Here is a 20142-nt window from a genome sequence, read left to right as displayed (position 1 = left end):
TTTTATATATATATTTTTGGAGAAAGGCCAAGAGAATCAAGTCAAGAACCCTGTCAAAGTGAAGGTGAAGGATCTGATCTTCCTCGTCATTCCACTAATTGGTGAAAACTAAATCGTACCACTACCATTATTTGTAAGGTATGGTTTTTTTTGAAGAAAAATTTTGTTAATGTTCTTAATTTTGATGATATTAAAACATTTAAAATATATCTTTAGATAAATGAATGGAGTATATTTGATGAAAAAATAATTAAGAATCAAGCATGTTAAACTATATATGAAAGTAGAATGAGAGTGAGAATAAGTGGTAGGAAATAGGAATAATTAATGAGAATCTATACATTTATCTATTCTTTTTTCCTTTTGCAAAGATAAAATGTTTATATCTTCACCATCTTCAAAGTCACAAGAAATATTGAAGACATCTCTCGTATGAATTTTCAATTATTTTATCTATAAAAACTTTCAAACTTATTAAATATGATAAATTTTAATATTTCTTCTTCTTCTTTTTACTTTGTTATTAGTTAATATAACATTCTTAGAAAATTCAGTAAATAAATGTAAGAATAATTAATGATTATAAAAGTTGTGTTCTCATTTCATATTAATAAAAGTTCATAAGTGTTAAAAAACACTCTAAAAATCATTAAAAGTGACTTTTTATAATTATAATTATAATTATTATGTTTTACAAAAAGTTTATAAACGCAATGCGACTGAAAACGCGGTTGTGATCGCAATTTAAATCCATGGTCAAATTGGTTTGTTTTTAACAGACATGCTGACGTGGTCGTTAGTTGACTAACGATTAACATTAACCGTTAACGTGGTGATCCAAATGTAATTAAATGCTGGCGTGGCACTATTTTGTCTTATATGCCACATCAACAAATGATTTTAAAATTATTAATGTCGAAACCATTATTTTTTGAAAAAAATGGATTGACTTAAATTTTTTAAAAAAAATGGAGTCGCCACCAATCCTTTTTATTTAGGTGTGATCCGACCACCTCATAATTAAATCATTTTAATAAAAATTTAAATTTACTAAAACAATAATTTTTGGTCTTATAAAATCCAGAAAACGGGCTCGGAAGTCGGTTACGCATGAAGAAGGGTTGGTGCCCTCGACACGCCCAAAATTGGTACCTTGTTGATTAATTAGTATCTTAATATCGAAAATGTGCAAAGATTTTAAAATACGATCCTTGTATTAAAACTTGTATAAATCAAATTACATGTTAAGACCTTCTCATTTCGGAGAGAGAAAATTTCACACTCAATGGGTTAGGGCATGATATTTCACTTCCTGAAAAATGAGCTTGTCTTTTAAAAAACTCATGCAATGAAATTTAAAAGGATATTCAATTGTTTAAGTCAGATGAAAAAAATCGAAGCCCAATACGTTAGGGCACAATTTCTCAAAATTCCAAACAATGAATATTGCCTTTATTATTTTTAGAAAAATCCTCATCTCGAGAAAACAACATGTCATATCCAACGCGTTGGGACACAGCATATCGAATTCCCGAGAATGAGCTTTTTATTTATGTGTTTTGATTAAAGAATACCCTCGATTATTTAGATTCAACGAGGAAAATTGGAACCCAATACGTTAGGGCTCAATCCTCTCGAAGATCTCAAATACCGAGTATTGCGTTATTTTGGAAGACTTTTGAAGAAAAATGCTTTCGATACTTAAATGATATTGGACATAACCTTTTAAAAGAATAAAACACAATGAAATGACGATATGCAACAAAAAGTCATAATTTACAAACAAAACGTATACTAACAACAACAAATAATCAATGAACTAAGAAATTAAATATACACAATAACGATAACCATATAAAATATTATCTAGACATTTATATTGACATCAAGATGAGATAAGTAATGGGAAAATTTGAAATAATACAAAACAATATGAAGCAAACAATACAAAAGAAAGTTTTTTTTAAATGATATAAAGGCAATTTAAAGAATATAAACTAATCTTAAAAAAATTAGTATACAAATAAATTCAAAATAAAACAATATTTATGTATAGAAAAATTTAAATAAATTATCTATAAAATATTCAAAGTTACACATACATTATTCCACTCATATTGTGTAAATATAAAACCTAAGATATATATGTAAAGAAGTTTAACAAAACAGGATATATATTATAGAAAATATAGAATAAATAATAATAGTTTTAGAAAGAAAAACAAATAATATATAACTTGAAATTGATAATATGTAGATAAAATTTAATATAAAACTAGAATTAAAATCAATAATATGTATAAATATATCTAAATAAACAATATAGTACAAATGATATATACAATTTGAAATAAATAAAATAATTTACGATAAATATACATAACTGATTTTTTAAATAAATACATAAATAAAAGTATGTATTATAATTTCAAAAGAAATGATATAAGTAAATGAAGTCTAAATATATATATATATATATATTAATTTGCAAGATTTTGTAAAGTTTTAAGCATAAATTAAAATTGAAAAAAAATTCAAATAAAATGACAATAATAGATGCGCAAAAAATGTTGAGGGACCAATAGGGCAATTAACCCAGGCTTCCTAAACGCTGCGCTTAAAGGGACCAGAACAAAAGAATCCAAAACAAACTAGGCAAATTTAAAAAAAAATAAAGAAAACACAATTTAAAACATGAACTAAAGCAGAGGGATTAATGGCACAAATATCCCATTTTAGACCCAAAACACACGGATCTAGCTGCGTTAGGGTCGAGTCATCGGTTATGGCCGATTCGGTACCGTTTTGAAGCCATTGAAACCTGGCTTAAACGGTACCGTTTTATCATCTTCATAAAACTAAAAAAACAAAACCCTAAACATGCATTTGACTTTTTTTAAAACAGATTAACAAATCCCTATTCTCCTCCGCCGTCCGACGCCTTACTGTTTTCGATCCCTAAAATTCTTGTCCAAGATCCGATTGCGACGAAACGGACAGAGATTCAATCAACACCACCCTAAAGGTAAATCCCTCACCTCTTCTTTATTTCTCTTTTACAAACAACAAGTATAACAAACGAATATTGAAGAAACAGAAAAGAAAAAAGAAATCGAAAAAAATGAGATTTCAAATCACCTTTCAAAACTTTAATGGCCTTTTTTCTCTGGTATTTTTTTACTGATTTCGTATTGTCTCCATGTAAAAAAATTACAAAGGTCTTCCCTTTTGTTTTATTGCCAAAATATCCGAAATAAATAAAAAATACAATATATGTTTTTTCTGTGCTAATTTTTCGTCCTATTTGCAGGTACGGAGGCTAGCTGGTGGTGTATTTGAGGCGGTGGCGCAAAGACGCTATCGAGGCGACTAGAGTCGTGCAGCGATTGGGTCTGCTGTGTAGTTTTAGGGTTTCTATTTGGGGTTTGTCATTGGGTTTTGTTATTGGGCTTGGGATTATGTCTGGGTCGTTCAGGTTAAAAATGATTTGGGCCATGTTGGACCTATGTATTTGGAATGTGGACTATTTAAATTTTGTTTTAATATTTGGTTTTGGCCCCGGGAAAAATAGGCTATTACAGCTGCCCCTCTTTGCTCGTTGTCGTGTAACGAGAATAGAGCAAAGACTAAAAAAGGCCAATTTTGCCCGGTCCTGCCAAGTCTCAATTTCTTTGGTACTTCTTTTCTTCAAGTATCCTCATTCTGACCCACTGCATCAGGAAATGACTTCAATCTCCTCCACTGCCACTTCAGGGAGACGAGATTTTCTATCTTCAGTCCGCTCCATTTCAATTTCAAGGAGATAAGACTTGTAGCTTCAATCCGCTCCACTGTAATGCCAGAGAAATAAGATTCATTGTCTTCAGTCTGCTCCACTGGCTCTTCAGAGAGATAAAAATTGTCTTTGGTGAATTTGATTTGACCTACTGCAGCTTCAGAGGTATAGGATTCATCGTTTTAATTCGTTCCACTGCAACTTCAGGGAGATAGGATTGGTCGCTTCAATCTGCTCGACTACAACTTCAGGGAGATAACATTTGTCATGATATGCTTTACTGCAACTTCAGAGAGATAAGATTGGTGGCTTCAATCTGCTCCACTGCAACTTTAGGGAGATAAGATTTGTGGCTTCAATCTGCTAATCTACAACTTCAGGGAGATAAGATTTGCCATGATCTGCTCTACTGCAACTTCAGAGAGATAAGATATGTGATTTGAAGCTTTAATTTATTCCACTGCGATGCCAGGGAAATAAGATTCGCTGTCTTCAGTCTACTCCGCTGTAACTTTAGGGAGATAAGGCTGGTGGCTTCTTCAGTTTGCTCCACTACAACTTCAGGGAGATAAGACTTGTAACTTTAATCTGTTTCACTGCAACTTCAGGGAAATTCTACTCTACCGCAACTTTAGAGAGATAAGGTTTGCCATGGTCTTCAATCTATTCCACTGCAACTTCAATGGTATAGGATTTGTGGTTTCGCCGATCTGTACTCTTAGGAACATGACCTTTGGAATCCATTTCATGGGCCTATTTATGGCTAATGATTAGGATATTATGATCAGAATGAATAAAAATCTCTTAATTAGGTATGATAAATGAATGCAAAATGTCATTAGAATGATCCCCTGTTTTAATGTTTGGGTTGTCATTACTCATTGTTCATTAAGGTTTCATCACTGATGTGTTACGGGGTCATTTTGTTCGGCTGGTGCCTTCAACGGAAACCTAAAGAAACACTCAATCAGTTTGATCCCCTGTAACCTCAGGGTTCAACTGTATTTGTGAGACTTGGGTTTTGTGCTATGCTTCTCCCATTGCAACCCAGGGGTATAAGATCTGACTCTTTTCAACCCTTTCCTACTGCAATTCAAGGATACAGGGTGAATCTCTTTGGTCTCTTTCAACATTTCTAAGGTGTCGTACCATATGTTTATGTACAATTGTAGAACTTTCTTCTCCAAGAAAACCTCTTCTTATCACTCGGTGATCATTGCTTGTTTGTTCATTAAAGCTTGTCACCGACACGACATCTTGTCCTTTTGTTCAATCAATGCTTTGACAACAAAATCCGAAGGGATAGCCTTAATTTAAACTTTTCCTTCTTAGATATTTCAACCTTTAAACCTAGTGTGTTCTAAACAACAGTCATGTTTCAGATTCTTGTATTATTTCGAAACTTCTAGAGTAATATACAAAACTTCATTTGTCAAAGTATTATCAGTCCATTAATCATTATTCCGATGCAACATACTTACAAGAGATCATAAAAATAGATAAGAATAGAATCGATTTAGAGCATAGCTCGAAATGAATAAATTATAAAGGATAAAGGAGAATAAAAAAGGAATTGATTGGGAACATGTATCTTGAAAAGAATAAAGTATTTCGAGAATAAGAAATTCAATATAAATAGTATGAAGATTAAGTGCCGTAGATATCGCAGCTTAAACTTCTTTGTACAAACTTTCTGAAGACTATTCTGAGTTTGACATGTGTTTAGGAGATTTAGAGAGCTTTGTCGATGCCCCAAGATGTCGCATACCCCTTTTCTATTAATTCAAGTATAACAAGATCAACGCATGCCCCATTTAATCAATATTTGAGCCGCCATTTTTGGGTTTTCAACTCAAATCCCCTTTAGTCTAAGACGCCCTTTACGGGTTTTCACCTTAGCCTCTCTATTTTTTTTGGACTCAAAGCGCCCTTTGCGGGTTTTCACCTTGTTCCCTTCTCCTTCTTTAGGTGAAGTATTTCTTGACTGAATCTGAGTTTATAAGATTTGGTAGGTTTTTACCATCCATCTCACTTAAAATCAAAGATCCTCCGGAAAAGGCCTTCTTTACAACATAAGGACCTTTCCAATTTCGCATCCATTTCCCTCTAAAATACTTTTGTAGAGGAAGGATCTTTTTCAACACCAAGTGCCCTTCCTGGAATTCTCTAGGACGAACCTTGTTGTATACTCGCATCATTCACTTTTGGTACATCTGACCGTGCTGAATAAATTTTAGCCTTTTTTCTTCTATCAGGTTCAACCGATCTTATCAAGATTGGATTCATTCTGCTTCATCTAACTTTAGCTCAGCCAATACCCGGAGAGAAGGAATTTCGACTTTAATGGGTAAAACTGCCTCCATCCTATAAACCAAAGAGAAAGGCGTTGCCCCAGTGGAGGTTTTGATAGACGTTCGATAAGCAAAGAGAGCAAATGGTAATTTCTCATACCAGTCTTTATAAGTCTCAGTCATTTTCCCCATAATTTTCTTGATATTTTTGTTGGCTGCCTCCACTACACCATTCATTTTTGGAAGATACGGTGACGAGTTATGGTGTTTGATCTTGAATTGACTGCAGACCTCTGCTATTGTGCTGTTGTTCAGATTCAACGCATTGTCAGATATGATTCTTTCAGGCATTCCATATCAACATATGATCTCTTCTTTCAAGAATTTACTGACTGCTAACTTCGTAACATTAGCATATGAAGCAGCGTCCACCCATTTAGTGAAGTAATCAATAACCACAAAAATAAAACGATACTCATTAGAAGCCTTCGGCGATATTGGCCCGATGACATACATACCCCACATGAAGAAAGGCTGTGGAGAAGTCATAACATGAAGAGGTGAAGGAGGTGCGTGCATTTTGTCTCCATGAATTTGGCATTTATGGGACTTCTTGGCATAATTGAAGCAATCTCCTTCCATAGTGGACCAGTAGTACCCAAATCTCATAATCTGTGTGGCCATTGTGAAACTGTTGGCATGCATTCCGCATATACCCTCATGGACTTCTTCTAAGATTTTCTTTGCCTCCGCAGCGTCCACGCATCTCAATAGTACTTAATCCTTCCCCTTTTGCATAAGATCTCTCCATCTAAGACATAGTCAATGGCTAGTCTCCTCAATGTTCTATTATCATTCTCTATTGCCTGATCAGGATACTCGTGATTCTTCACATATTGCAGTATATCTTGGTACCAAGGATGGTCATCCTTTTCTCTTCCTCAATATTGTAGCAATGAGTCGGGGTCTCATAAATGTTCATTTGGATAGGCTTCATGTCCCCTGGTTTGTTCACTTTGATCAAGGAAGCTACAGTAGCCAATACGTCAGCCATCTGGTTTTCATCTCATGGGAGATAACGGAAAGTGATGTAATCAAACTCATTAATCAATTTGAGAACCGGTTTTCGATAATTGATTAATTTGAGATCTTTTGTTTCTTATTCACCTTTGAGTTGGTATATCACCAATGCTGAATCCCCATATACTTCTAGTACTTTGATTTTACGTTCTATAGCTACACGAATGCCCATGATGCACACTTCATATTCTGCCAAGTTTGTGTAATCAAAATCCAATTTGCAAGTAAATGGATAATGATCTTCGTTTGAGGATACTAGGACTGCCCCAATTCTATTTCCCACAGCGTTGGAGGCTCCATCAAATTTCAGCTTCCAAATGTGACTTACCTGGGAATTTTCTTCAACGGTTGCCACATACATCAGGTCTTCGTTCGAGAAGTCAAAATTCAAAGGCTCGTAATCCCCCAAGGCTCTACTAGCTAGAAAGTCAGCTATTGCACTCCCTTTAAAGGCTTTCTAGCTCATATAAACTATGTCAAGTTCGAAAAGGAAAATCTGCCATATAGTCATTCTCCCATTCAAAGCAGTCGACTCCATCATATATTTCAAAGGGTTTAATTTTGAGATTAGCCAAGTCGTATGGTATAATAGGTACTGCCTCAATCTCCGAGTTGTCCAAATCAGAGTACAACACAATTTCTCAATAGGCGAGTATCTCATTTCACAACCAGTGAATTTCTTATTGAGATAGTATATCGCCTTTTCTTTCTTTCCGGTCTCATCATGTTGGCCTAGACGCATCCCATGGATTTGTCAAACACTGTTAAATACAATATCAGTGGTCTATCTGGGCTAGGTGGTAGCAACACTGGAGTATTAGACAAGTACTGTTTTATCTTGTCAAAAGCTTCCTGACATTCCTCATCCCAAAGAAGGAATATGGGATCTCATTTCTCGGTTAGTTATGAAATAAACCGAGCAATGTAATTCAGTCTTCCTAGGAAACCTCGAACTTCCTTTTGAGTACGCGGCGAAAGCAATTCTTGTATAGCTTTGACTTTGTCTAGGTCAATTTCAATCCATTTTTCACTGACTACAAAACCCAGAAGTTTTCTCGACCTAGCCCCAAAGGTACATTTGGCTGGATTGAGTTTGAGTTGGAACCTTTTTAACTTTAAGAATAACTTTCTCAGGACTTGCACATGTTCCATCTCCGCCTGGGATTTTGCAATCATGTCATCAACTTAAACTTCAATTTCTTTATGCATCATATCGTGGAAGAGGGTCACCATGGCTCTTTGATATGTGGCTCCCGCAATTTTCAGCTCGAATGGTATCACTTTATAACAGAAAGTTCCCCATAGGGTTATGAATGTGGTCTTCCTCATATCTTCAGGATGCATCTTAATTTGGTTGTATCTTGAGAAACCGTTTATAAAAGAAAATAGTGAGTATCCTACCGTGTTGTCCACCAAGGTGTCGATGTGAGGCAAAGAAAAATTATCTTTCGAGCTAACCTTATTCAAATCTCTGTAGTCTACATACATTCGTAACTTCCCATCTTTCTTAGGAACGGGTACGATGTTGGCCACCCAGTTTGAGTACTTGACTACTTGTAGGAACCCAACATCGAACTGCTTTTGAACTTCCTCATTTATTTTTAGTACAACGTCAGGCCTCATCCTCCAGAGTTTTTGCTAAACTGGCTTGCAATCATCTCTTATAGGAAGACGGTGTACTACAATGTCGGTACTTAACCCGGGCATATCCTGGTATGACCATACAAAGACGTCTTTGAACTCCCGAAGTAACTCGATGAAGTCTCGCTTTGTTTCTTTGGTTATGCATGTTCCAATCTTCACCACAACTCCCCATTCTAGGGTCACAATCTCCACCGTTTCCTTATCAGGTAAGATTTGTTTCTCCTCCTGCTCTACCATCCTCAACAAGTCTGTAGATAAGTTACAGTCTATGTCATCTTCAAAGTCATGAGATCCCTCTAAACAAATGTCTTGTTCAAGAGGATTTTCTGAGTCTATAGCAGAGTCACTCATGTCATTGATATTCGGGGACCTGTTACAGGTACCAAGGAGTATTAAAAGAATGTATGAATTTAAAGATACTTATTTGTATGGTATGATTATGAATTAATGAAAGAATGATTTGGAAAAAAAATCTAAAAGAATGAAAGACCCAAAATAATTACTCGTAAAAAAATAAAAGAATCTTAAAGGAATATCTACTTAAAATAATTGTAAAGATGTATTTCATTAAAATAATGATGTTCAAACATGAGCCTATTTCACAAAGGAATTCTTATTGTATCTAAGCTAAAACAACAAGTGTGTTCTGAATATTACTCTAATAAAGATTTAAAAACTTCAGGTATTTCTTCTGCAGTCCAATTATTTAGAACACTCTCAGGTTCATAGGGATGGGTATCTAACAAGGTCTCTTCTTTCTTTGTGTCTTCATGTATGGCATTGATGTGAATATGTTCCAACACCTCCTCGATGCTTTCTTCCACCGGTATCATTCTCTTAGGATGAATAATCCCTCCTGATACAAAGGTTTTGGATATGTGGGGAATTATCATTGATTCCCATTTAACTTCCTCATCACTTAGGCGTGCCCTTCTTCCTTCTTGCCTTCTTTCTAACTCTTTCTTTCTCTGTGCTATATCTGACTTATACCCTAAGCTAAAGCGATCTTGTTTTTCTTTCAGCACTGGAACCTCAATTCTTCCTTGAAGATGTCTCCCTAATCCTTTTCCGGGTAAGGCTCCTTTCCCTATCAACAACTGTAACCCCATCTTCGTGGTCTTGGATATTTTCAGCACCAAAATTTTGTTCCCATTAGAAATAAATGTTGTATTTACAAACTCCAAAGATCAAAAGGAGCATTCAACTGCCTTATCATTAGTTTCATCATACGACGCATCATTGGCTACAGCCACTATGATATCCTCTTCGGCATTTATTGTCACCAGTCGACCTTCTGACACTAGCTTCCATTTCTGATGTAATTATGACGGTTGTAGGAAGGCTTTATATCCATTACAAGGAAATCCACCTTGTAGATAGTTGGACCAATCAATAAGGGTATTTCAATTCTTCTCATGACCTTCCTTTCTGTGCCATCAAATGCCCTCACTATATTCTAGCATGTCTTCATGTGCAAGCTATACACGGGCAGCCTATTAAGTGTGGATAGGGGTAATACATTCAATGCTGATCTGTTGTCGATTAAAACTCTTGGCAACATATACCCTTTGCATCGGGTAGTTATGTGTAAAGCTTTAGTAGACCCCATACCCCCAGGTGGTATTTCGTCATCGTTGAAGAAGATAAAGTTATCAGCACTTATGTTGTTGACCAACCGATCTAACTTATTGACAGAGATATCGTTGGCCACATATGTTTCGTTCAGTACTTTCATCAACGCACTTTGATGCACCTCTGAACTCAAGAACAAGGCTAGCACAGATATGCGAGCTGGTTGTTTATGCAATTGTTCCACAACACTGTACTCGCTATGCTTCAAGAATTTGAGGAATTCTTTGGCTTTTTCTTCCTTTACTGGCTCGTTAATACGTGACACAGGCTCGGTTGCTTTCCCCTTCTTTTGTTCTGTCACTATGGCATTTCCTTTTATAGGTTCTGTCTAGGGACTTATCAAATCGTAGCGTTTCCCACTACGCGTATAAGAACCTAAATCTTGATCCTCGTTTGAAGCACTGGCTAAATCTTCTTTTCCTGGGATTGTCACATTGCAATCATAATTCCAGGGGACCCTCTTACTATCCTTATAAGCAAAGACTGCAGGATTCTGAATTATGATCTTTGGTGTCACCTGTACTCCGGCTTCATTATTTTTAGGTCGTGGAATGGTGACCACAAATTGACTTTTGGAAACTTTGTCGTTGACTCTAACGTGCATATACTTCCCCCTTCTTTAACTTCTTCATAGAATTCTATTTTTTTATTGTCCATCATGCCTTGAACCAAGGCTCTGAATCCTACGCACGCTTGGATCTCATGCCCCACCTCATGATGGAACTTACAGTAGTTTCCCCTCTTTTCGTAACTTCTTTTTGAATCCAAAATGATTAACCCCCTTTTTATCATCTCCTTCCAGAATCATCTCAAAGGAGTTTTTACTTCTGCAATGTCTGTCTTGATTCTTCTCCCCATGTTTCCACTCATCATGTTTACCCCACTATCAGTATAGTTAGGTAATGGATTTTCTACACTGGATGAATCATCAAATTTGGCAACGCCCATACTGATGAGCCTTTCAACAACCTTTTTAAAGGCAGTGCAATTTTCTATGGAATACCCCGTAATTCCTGCATGATAGTCGCATTGTACCATTTGAGGTACGGAGGTTATAGGGGTTTTAAGTAGAAAGGGGAAACAACGTGTGCATCGAATAAACTTTGATACAGCTCCCCATACGACATTGAAATTGGTGTGAACTGGAGCTTCTCAGTGTTTTATCCTATTCCGGATTCTTGTCTTGATGGACCTTGTTGGTTAGCAGCCACCATTCTTGGCTGATTCACCGTAATTGATTTTGTGTAACCCTTGTTATATGTACTCGTATTGTTCACCTTATTTTTCCTTTTTTTCGAGGTCGACTTTCTGTTACTTTCTCCAGCATCAATCTTTCCATTCCTTATGGTGTTTTCAATCATTTCACCATTCATGACTATGTCAGAAAAGCTTTTTATGGCACTTCCTAACATATGTGTGATAAACGGGGCTTTCAGTGTGTTAATAAAGAGCATTGTCATTTTTTTTCTAAGAGGGGTGGCTGAACTTGGACGGCAACCTCCCTCCACCTTTGTACGTATTGCCTAAAACTTCCATTCGGCTTCTTTTCCATGTTTTGTAGGGTGATTCTATCAGAAACCATATCCATTACGTGACTATACTGCTTCATGAATGTCTGTGCTAAATCCCTCTATGAACTAATCCTGGTACGGCTCAATTGATTGTACCATTTAGATGCTGCCCCTGCGAGGCTATCTTAGAAGCAATGTACTAGCAGTTGGTCGTTGTTAACATATGCAATCATCCGCCTACAAAACATGGTGATATGAGCTTTAGGGCAACTGGTCCCATTGTACTTCTTAAATTCTGGCATTTTGAACTTGTAAGGGAGTACCAAATCCGGGACCAAGCTCAAATCTTTAGCATTGATCCCATGGTAGTTCTCAGTGCTTTACATTGCCTTGAATTTTTCTTCAAGCCATTTACACCTTTCCTCTAGCTGTTTTGGCAATTCCTCTTTTGTTTTTTCTTTCTCAGCCTCTTCATCGAAATCAGCGATAGAGAGATTAATAGGGTTATCTCTAGGGTTAGAGCCTGATCCAGCTTGGAAGTTCATTGGCATTGAGGCACCAACATAAAGCTGCTGATGCCTGATTATGATAGAGAATTTGCATAGGTACACCTCAGCTTGGGTCTTCACATGCGGACGAGTAAAACCTGGAGGATATAAAGGTCCATCATTGTTTCCTTCTTCAGCAAAAGCCATAGGACCCTTTCCCTTATCATTTCCCCCAGCCAACAGTTAAGTCAACTGATTCATCATGTTTCTTTGAGACTTCAGCATTTTCTCCATCATATCTCGCTGAATCTTAACTAGCTGCTCTTCTACTTATAGCTGAAGTTGGTCTTGCATCTCCTCTTGGAACTATTCAAGTTTTTCCAATATTTGGTCCATGTCTTTGGTTTTTGCTCGAGTACCGTAACGGTGTTTGGTTGGTTGGTTTCCAGATTAACTGAAATAATTTTAATCAATTAGGCTCTTTTGATGGAATTTAATACATATGATGTAATGTAATGCAAATGCATGAATGCAAAAAGGCGTCGATTCTAATTCAATTCCATTTAGAAAACTTTACTAGAAAATAAAATTCTTTACATAAAACAGATTACATGTATGGTTTTGCCCTAATGCTCAGAACTTTAATTTTCTTAAGTAGTGAAGCGAGCTCTTTCCCTCGGCCTGATTCCAATTTGTACTTCATACTCAGTGTATCGGCCTATGCTGCCAAAGTCTGTAAATAATCAGCTACCTCTTGAATCTGAGCCACAACCTCTCCCATAATATGATATCTGTTTCTAACTTGATTCTGACAAAAGTGAAGCTGTTCTTTTTTACGCTCTTTATTTGCTTCAAGGAATTCAATTCGGATTTCACAATTTTGTAGTGTCGTCTCTAATTCTTCTACTCTTCTCTTCATTTCCTCAATCATGCTTAAGCTCGCTCTTAGCTCCACCATTATATTACGATTTCAATAATGATGACGAGATTTTTCAAGTTAATCCACTCTAGCTTTTAGCTCACCCTTTTCACTTCGACTCTCTAACAGACTCTTCTCTAAAGCCTGGTTTCATATTTGAGCCTCCTGGAATTTTCTTTCCCACCTATCGGTATTAATCTTTTCCTCTCGAATCTCTTGACGCCACTGTTCTGAAGTTTTCCCCAACCCAGCGGTTCTCATTGATAAACGTAACTTCTTATAATCTGTTTTCAAACTGTTTAAATCCTCCTCGGCCTTATTCTTCCCTTTTCTTAATTTCTCAATCTCTAACCTCTGAACATCAATATCTAATCTCAAGTACATTTTTTCCTCCTCCAACTATTCTATCTTTTTTCCCAGCTCAGAATTTCTCCTTTCAAAATCTTGTTTTATGATTTCTATCTCAGATGGGACCATTTGCAAATATTCCTCCATCGATCGAACACTTTCCCGACTTGGCTTAGGGATATTGTCATTGATCTTTTTACTCCACCACCCACTATATTCGAGGGTCACCATTGGCCCGACAACAAATCTCTTCATTCGGTGAATTTGTTTCCAAGCATTGGTCATCTTTCGAATCTTCTTCTTGTAACTATATTCTGTATATGAAAACTTGCACTGAGCTAGTCCTTGGGTTGCGAGTATGAACTGTCTTGACCTATACTATTTTAGTACCAGCAACGATGCATAGCCAACAGCTCCCCAAATCCTAAGTAAAGGGACCCAGTTGAAATCCCCACATAGATACAAGGTCTCATCGGGCACCATCCAAGGAGCTTTCAACTCAACATCTTCATCTTTGAGACTTTGAAGGATCATTATCCATCTTTCCTTAATAATGTCGTCACGTCTCGATGTCGTCGTTAATTCTTTCAATGAAAAATAATTCTCAGAAAATACTCGATAGGAAACTTTATCCACTTTCCAGAAGTTGCTATGAAACCACACTAACAAGAGCTATACACATCCAATGAATCTTCCCTCACCCGCTCTTCGACACGTAAAGATCCAAATGTCTCAGCCAAAATTGCTGGGACAGGTGTGACCCTCTTGTCCAGTCGATCAAACAAATCTGTAACTCCTTCGTCTATGTACCCCAACGCTCTAGGAAAAATCATCAACCCATAAATGCTCAAAGTAAAACATTGACTTTTTTCTTCGTATCAGGGTATACTAAAATCAAATCATGCAGACTTTTCCAGGGAATACATTTGCTTTCTCCTTTTTGTCTAATCCACGCTGAGACCCATTGCTCACTCATTCCTAAGATATTCATTAACTTTTTTTACAAAAGTCAGGACGTTGACGGCTTTAGAATAGACTTTATCTGTTTGAATCCTTGGCCAACGTAGCAAAACTATAAATTCCTTTATATTAGGCACCAAGTCTACCTCCCCAAAGGTGAAGCAGCTATAAGCGGAATTCCAAAATTGGGCCAGAGCTCGAAACAAATGCTCGTCCACCTCGATATCAAGCAAATAGGGCAAATCGCCATAATTATAGTAAAATAACTGTTTGACTTCATCATCCCATTGGGCCCATATTTCTTTCAACTCCTAGAGATTGTTCTGAATGACACTGATATAAGTGAAGTCCCATAATTCTGATGTGTACCCCTCCGTCAAGCTCTCAACTTTCTCAAGTTTCGTTTTTTCTGACCACACTCAGATTACGGCATTATCTTCCATTTTATGAATAAATTCATTCTCCATGGCAAGCTTTTTACTTAGTAATCGAATGCGAATCGACACCTTTTATGATGCAAACATGATTAAAACAAAATAAATCAGCACATTTAAGACAAAAATTTAGAGTAATCAAGAAATCATAAACAAAATATCTACTTGGTCGACCACTAAGGGTATGGAGTAATTCTACCTAGGGTAGGCTCTTAGGGCTCATTATTTGTGGTTCGGTTCTAAAGAAAGGGTACCTAAACCAACAAATTCCCTGATCCTCACCCATTATAGGCTCATATGGACTGGGTTCAGTTCAGGGGAATACATTTCCCGATGGCTGCCCGAAGATGAAAATCTCACGAAGACATAGGTACTGATATATCCCGAAAGCGATCCACTATCCTGCACGGAGGTGAAAACCTCACGAAGGACTAGGTTTTCACTCCCACTTAGAAGGGTATAACCGAACGGTTATGCAGTGCAAAATGCAGTGATTTTTAAAAAAAAATAATCGAACCAATAAAGCAAATATACCACAATAATGCAAACCATAAAAATGCAATAAAATGATCGTAATTTTAAATCGAATTTACAATTTTCGAGAAAAAGATAGAAATTAATCAATTTGTGGCCTGACTCTCAAAACAATCCCCAGTGGAGTTGCCAAGCTGTCGAAACCATTATTTTTTGAAAAAAAAAGGGATCGACTTAAATTTTTAAAAAAACGAAAATGGAGTCGCCACCAATCCTTTTTATTTAGGTGTGATCGGATCACCTCATAATTAAATCATTTTAATAAAAATTTAAATTTACTAAAATAATAATTTTTGGTCTTATAAAATCCAGAAAACGGGTTCAGAAGTCGGTTACGCACGAGGAAGGGTTAGCGCCCTCGACACGCCCAAAATTGGTACATTATTGATTAATTAGTGTCTTAATATCGAAAATGTGCAAAGATTTTAAAATACGATCCTTGTATTAAAACTTGTATAAATCAAATTACATGTTAAGACCCTCTCATTTCGGAGAGAGAAAATTTCACACCCAATGGGTTAGGGCATGATATTTCACATCCTCAAAAATGAACTTGTCCTTTAAAAAAATCATGCAATGAAATTTAAAAGGATATTCAATTGTTTAAGTCAGATGAAGAAATCGAAGGTCAATACGTTAGGGCACAATTTCTCAAAATCCCAAACATTGAATATTGTCTTTATTATTTTTAGAAAAATCCTCATCTCGAGAAAACAACATGTCATATCTAATGCGTTAGGACACAACGTATCGAATTCCCGAGAATGAGATTTTTATTTATGTGTTTTGATTAAAGAATATTCTTGATTATTTAGATTCAATGAGGAAAATTGAAACCCAATACGTTAGGGCTCAATCCTCTCGAAGATCCCAAATATCGAGTATTGCGTTATTTTTGAAGACTTTTGAATAAAAATGCTTTCGATACTTAAATTATTGTAACACCCCAAACCCAGTCTAAATGTTATGACCGAATCTGGTAATGTCACATTGTAACACCGCTTACCCGTATTCGACACCGGAATAGGGTATGAGGCATTACTAGAAGACATACATTTGCATACGTATTAAACCAAGTTGCAAAATTTCATCCAAATTAAAACTTTTAAATTAGTAACTTGATTTTATAATTCTTTACAACATATCCTCGAAATATTATATTCATAATAAATAGGGCCTACGAGACCCGATATTTACTCTTATAATTCAAAGCTTCATTTCCATTTCATTCAATTCACAATTTCTCATGTTCACAATCCAAATCAATTTCTCAATCCAATATATATATTTCAATCATCTAAGAATATAATTCAAGTTACACGAACTTACCAGGCTAAATTGCAGAAATACCAAAGTTTAGGGACATTTTGGTAATTTTCTATTTTCCTCAATTTCCATCCAATCTTGATATAAATTAATATTTCATTCAATTTATTAATTTAAATAATGAAAAATTCATTTCATGCAATTTGGTCACTTTTGACATTTTACAAATTTACCCTAAAATATTAATTTTATTCAATTTAGTCCCTAAACCTAAAACATGCAAATTAGCCATTTTAATGAAAACTCATGCTAGTTGAATAATCATATATTTTCCTCCTCCTCCTCTCCATTCCACATCCTTAATGTATATAACATGCTTATATGTAACATTATCTATAATTTCACTATTTATTTATTTGTTCATTCAAAGTTGTTCACTTGAGTCATTGTCACAAAATTATTTATATCTTGAGATATGTAACTCTGAATTGAGATCCGTAAATTTTATCTAAAACTAGACTCACATATATTTTACTAAAAATTTTCAGAATTTTGGTTTAGCAAATAAGTATAGTTTATTCTTTAAATTCATCCCTGTTCTGCTGTCTGACAGTTCCGACCCTTCTTCACTAAAAATTAATTATCTCCTGGTATAAGATTCAGATGATGTTCCCGTTTGTTTCTCCTGAAAATAGACTCATTCAGGATTTTAAACATATAAATTTAAGCCCATAATTATTTTTCTTCAATTTTTTTATAATTTTCCAAAGTCAGAACTGGGGAACCCGAATTCATTCTGACCTTGTCTCACATAATTTATTATATCTCATGATTTACAATTCCATTACTTACATCGTTTCTTCTATAAGAAACTAGAATTAATAAGCTTTAATTCCATATTTTTTCACTCTCTAATTCAATTTCCATAATTTATAGTGATTTTTCAAAGTTAACCTACTACTACTGTCCGAACTATTTTAGTGCAAGATGTTGATTACTAAGTTTATAACTTCCTTATTCATTTTCTCTATAATATTTTCCATCACTTTCTCTTATTTATCTTCACTAATATATCAAGAACATAAGACTTTATTTAATAAAACTCTACTATAACATCATTTCCATGCTTTTTCAATAATAACATACTTAAAAATATATTGAAATCTTGATGTTCTTACCTTGTCCTATTAATTTCAATCTTTAACTTGATTTTCTCTCTCCTCCAGTTTCTATTTCTGGAATCTAACTTGATATTCTAACTCCCCATAGTCTCCTTGTTATCTTTCTCTCTTGATGGATATGAAAATTCTTTTGATTTCTAAGTGAAAGTGGTGAATTTTTGGTGAAAGGACCAAATTGTAAAGAAAAGAAAGTTTCTTTCTTTCTTTTCTCTTCATACGTTGGATGCATGGGAAGAAGATGAAGATTCTTCATCTTTCCTTCCATATATATACTAAATAGAATAATAATAAAATAATAAAATATTATTTAAAAATCAAATTAAAATATTAATAAACTAATATTTAATTAATTAATTAATCTAAAATATCACCAACATCATCATTGCCTTCTAGATTTCTCTCTCTTCTAATTGACCATTTTGCCCTTTATAATCTTTAAAAATTCCATCCTTGAGTCATCACCTAATTTGGTAAAATTATGATTTAGTCCCTCAAAGTTCTTCACTTTTTCAATTTGGTCCTAATTCATCCATTTTCCTTAGTTTCTAGATTATTCCACCCTAAAAATATTTACACTATTGGTCCTTCAAATTTTTCATATTTACACTTTAACCCATCAAATTTTGTGTATTTACTCTTGGGCAACAAAACTTTTCTCACTTTTGCGATCCTTTCTTGAATTAATATGTTATAATATAATTCCCAATGTTGTCATAACTCAAAATTTCCTTTTTTTGTCACTTTATTTCCTTATTTTACTATCAGGGATACCTACTTTCTTACTGTAGTAATTTTCGGGGTATTACAGTAGTAATTTTCGGGATATTACAATGATATTGGACGTAACCTTTTAAACGAACCAAACACAATGAAATGACGATATACAACGAAAACTAATAATTTACAAACAAAACGTATACTGACAACAACAAATAATCAATGAACTAAGAAATTCAATATACACAATAACGATAATCATATAAAATATTATCTAGACATTTATATTGACATCAAGATGAGATGAGTAATGTGAAAATCTGAAATAATACAAAACAATATCTAGCAAACAATACAAAAGAAATTTTTTTTAAATGATATAAAGGCAATTTAAAGAATATAAACTAATTTTAAAAAAAACTAGTATACAAATAAATTCAAAATAAAACAATATTTATGTATAGAACAAATTTAAATAAATTATCTATAAAATATTCAAAGTTACACATACATTATTCGACTCATATTGTGTAAATATAAAACCTAAGATATATATGTAAAGATGTTTAAAAACAGGATATATATATATATATATATATATATTTATAATTATAGAAAAGTATAGAATAAATAATAATAGTTTTAGAAAGAAAACAAATAATATATAACTTGAAATTGATAATATGTAGATGAAATTTAATATAAAACTAGAATTAAAATCAATAATATGTATAAATATATATAAATAAACAATATAGTACAAATGATATATACAATTTGAAATAAATAAAATAATTTACGATAAATATACATAATTGAATTTTTAAAAATAAATACATAAATAAAAGTATGTATTATAATTTCAAAAGAAATGATATAAGTAAATGAAGTCTAAATATATATATATATATATATATATATATATATTAATTTGCAAGATTTTGTAAAGTTTTAAGCATAGATTAAAATTGAAAATAAAATTCAAATAAAATGACAATAATAGATGCGCAAAAAATGTTGAGGGACCAATAGGGCAATTAACCTAGGCTTCCTAAACGCTGCGCTTAAAGGGACCAGAACAAAAGAATCCAAAACAAACTGGGCAAATTTAAAAAAATAAAGAAAACATAATTTAAAACATGAACTAAAGCAGAGGGATTAATGGCACAAATATCCCATCTTAGACCCAAAACACGCAGATCTAGCCGCATCAAGGTCGGGTCATCGAATATGGCCGATTTGGTACTGTTTTGAAGCCATTGAAACCGGGCTTAAACAGTACCGTTTTATCATCTTCATAAAACTAAAAAACAAAATCCTAAACATGCATTTGACTATTTTAAAATAGATTAACAAAGCCCT

The sequence above is a fragment of the Gossypium raimondii genome, chromosome 7, assembly GCF_025698545.1.
Source record: "Gossypium raimondii isolate GPD5lz chromosome 7, ASM2569854v1, whole genome shotgun sequence".
Classification (NCBI taxonomy): Eukaryota; Viridiplantae; Streptophyta; class Magnoliopsida; order Malvales; family Malvaceae; genus Gossypium; species Gossypium raimondii.
Note: the sequence above shows the minus strand (reverse complement) of the source record.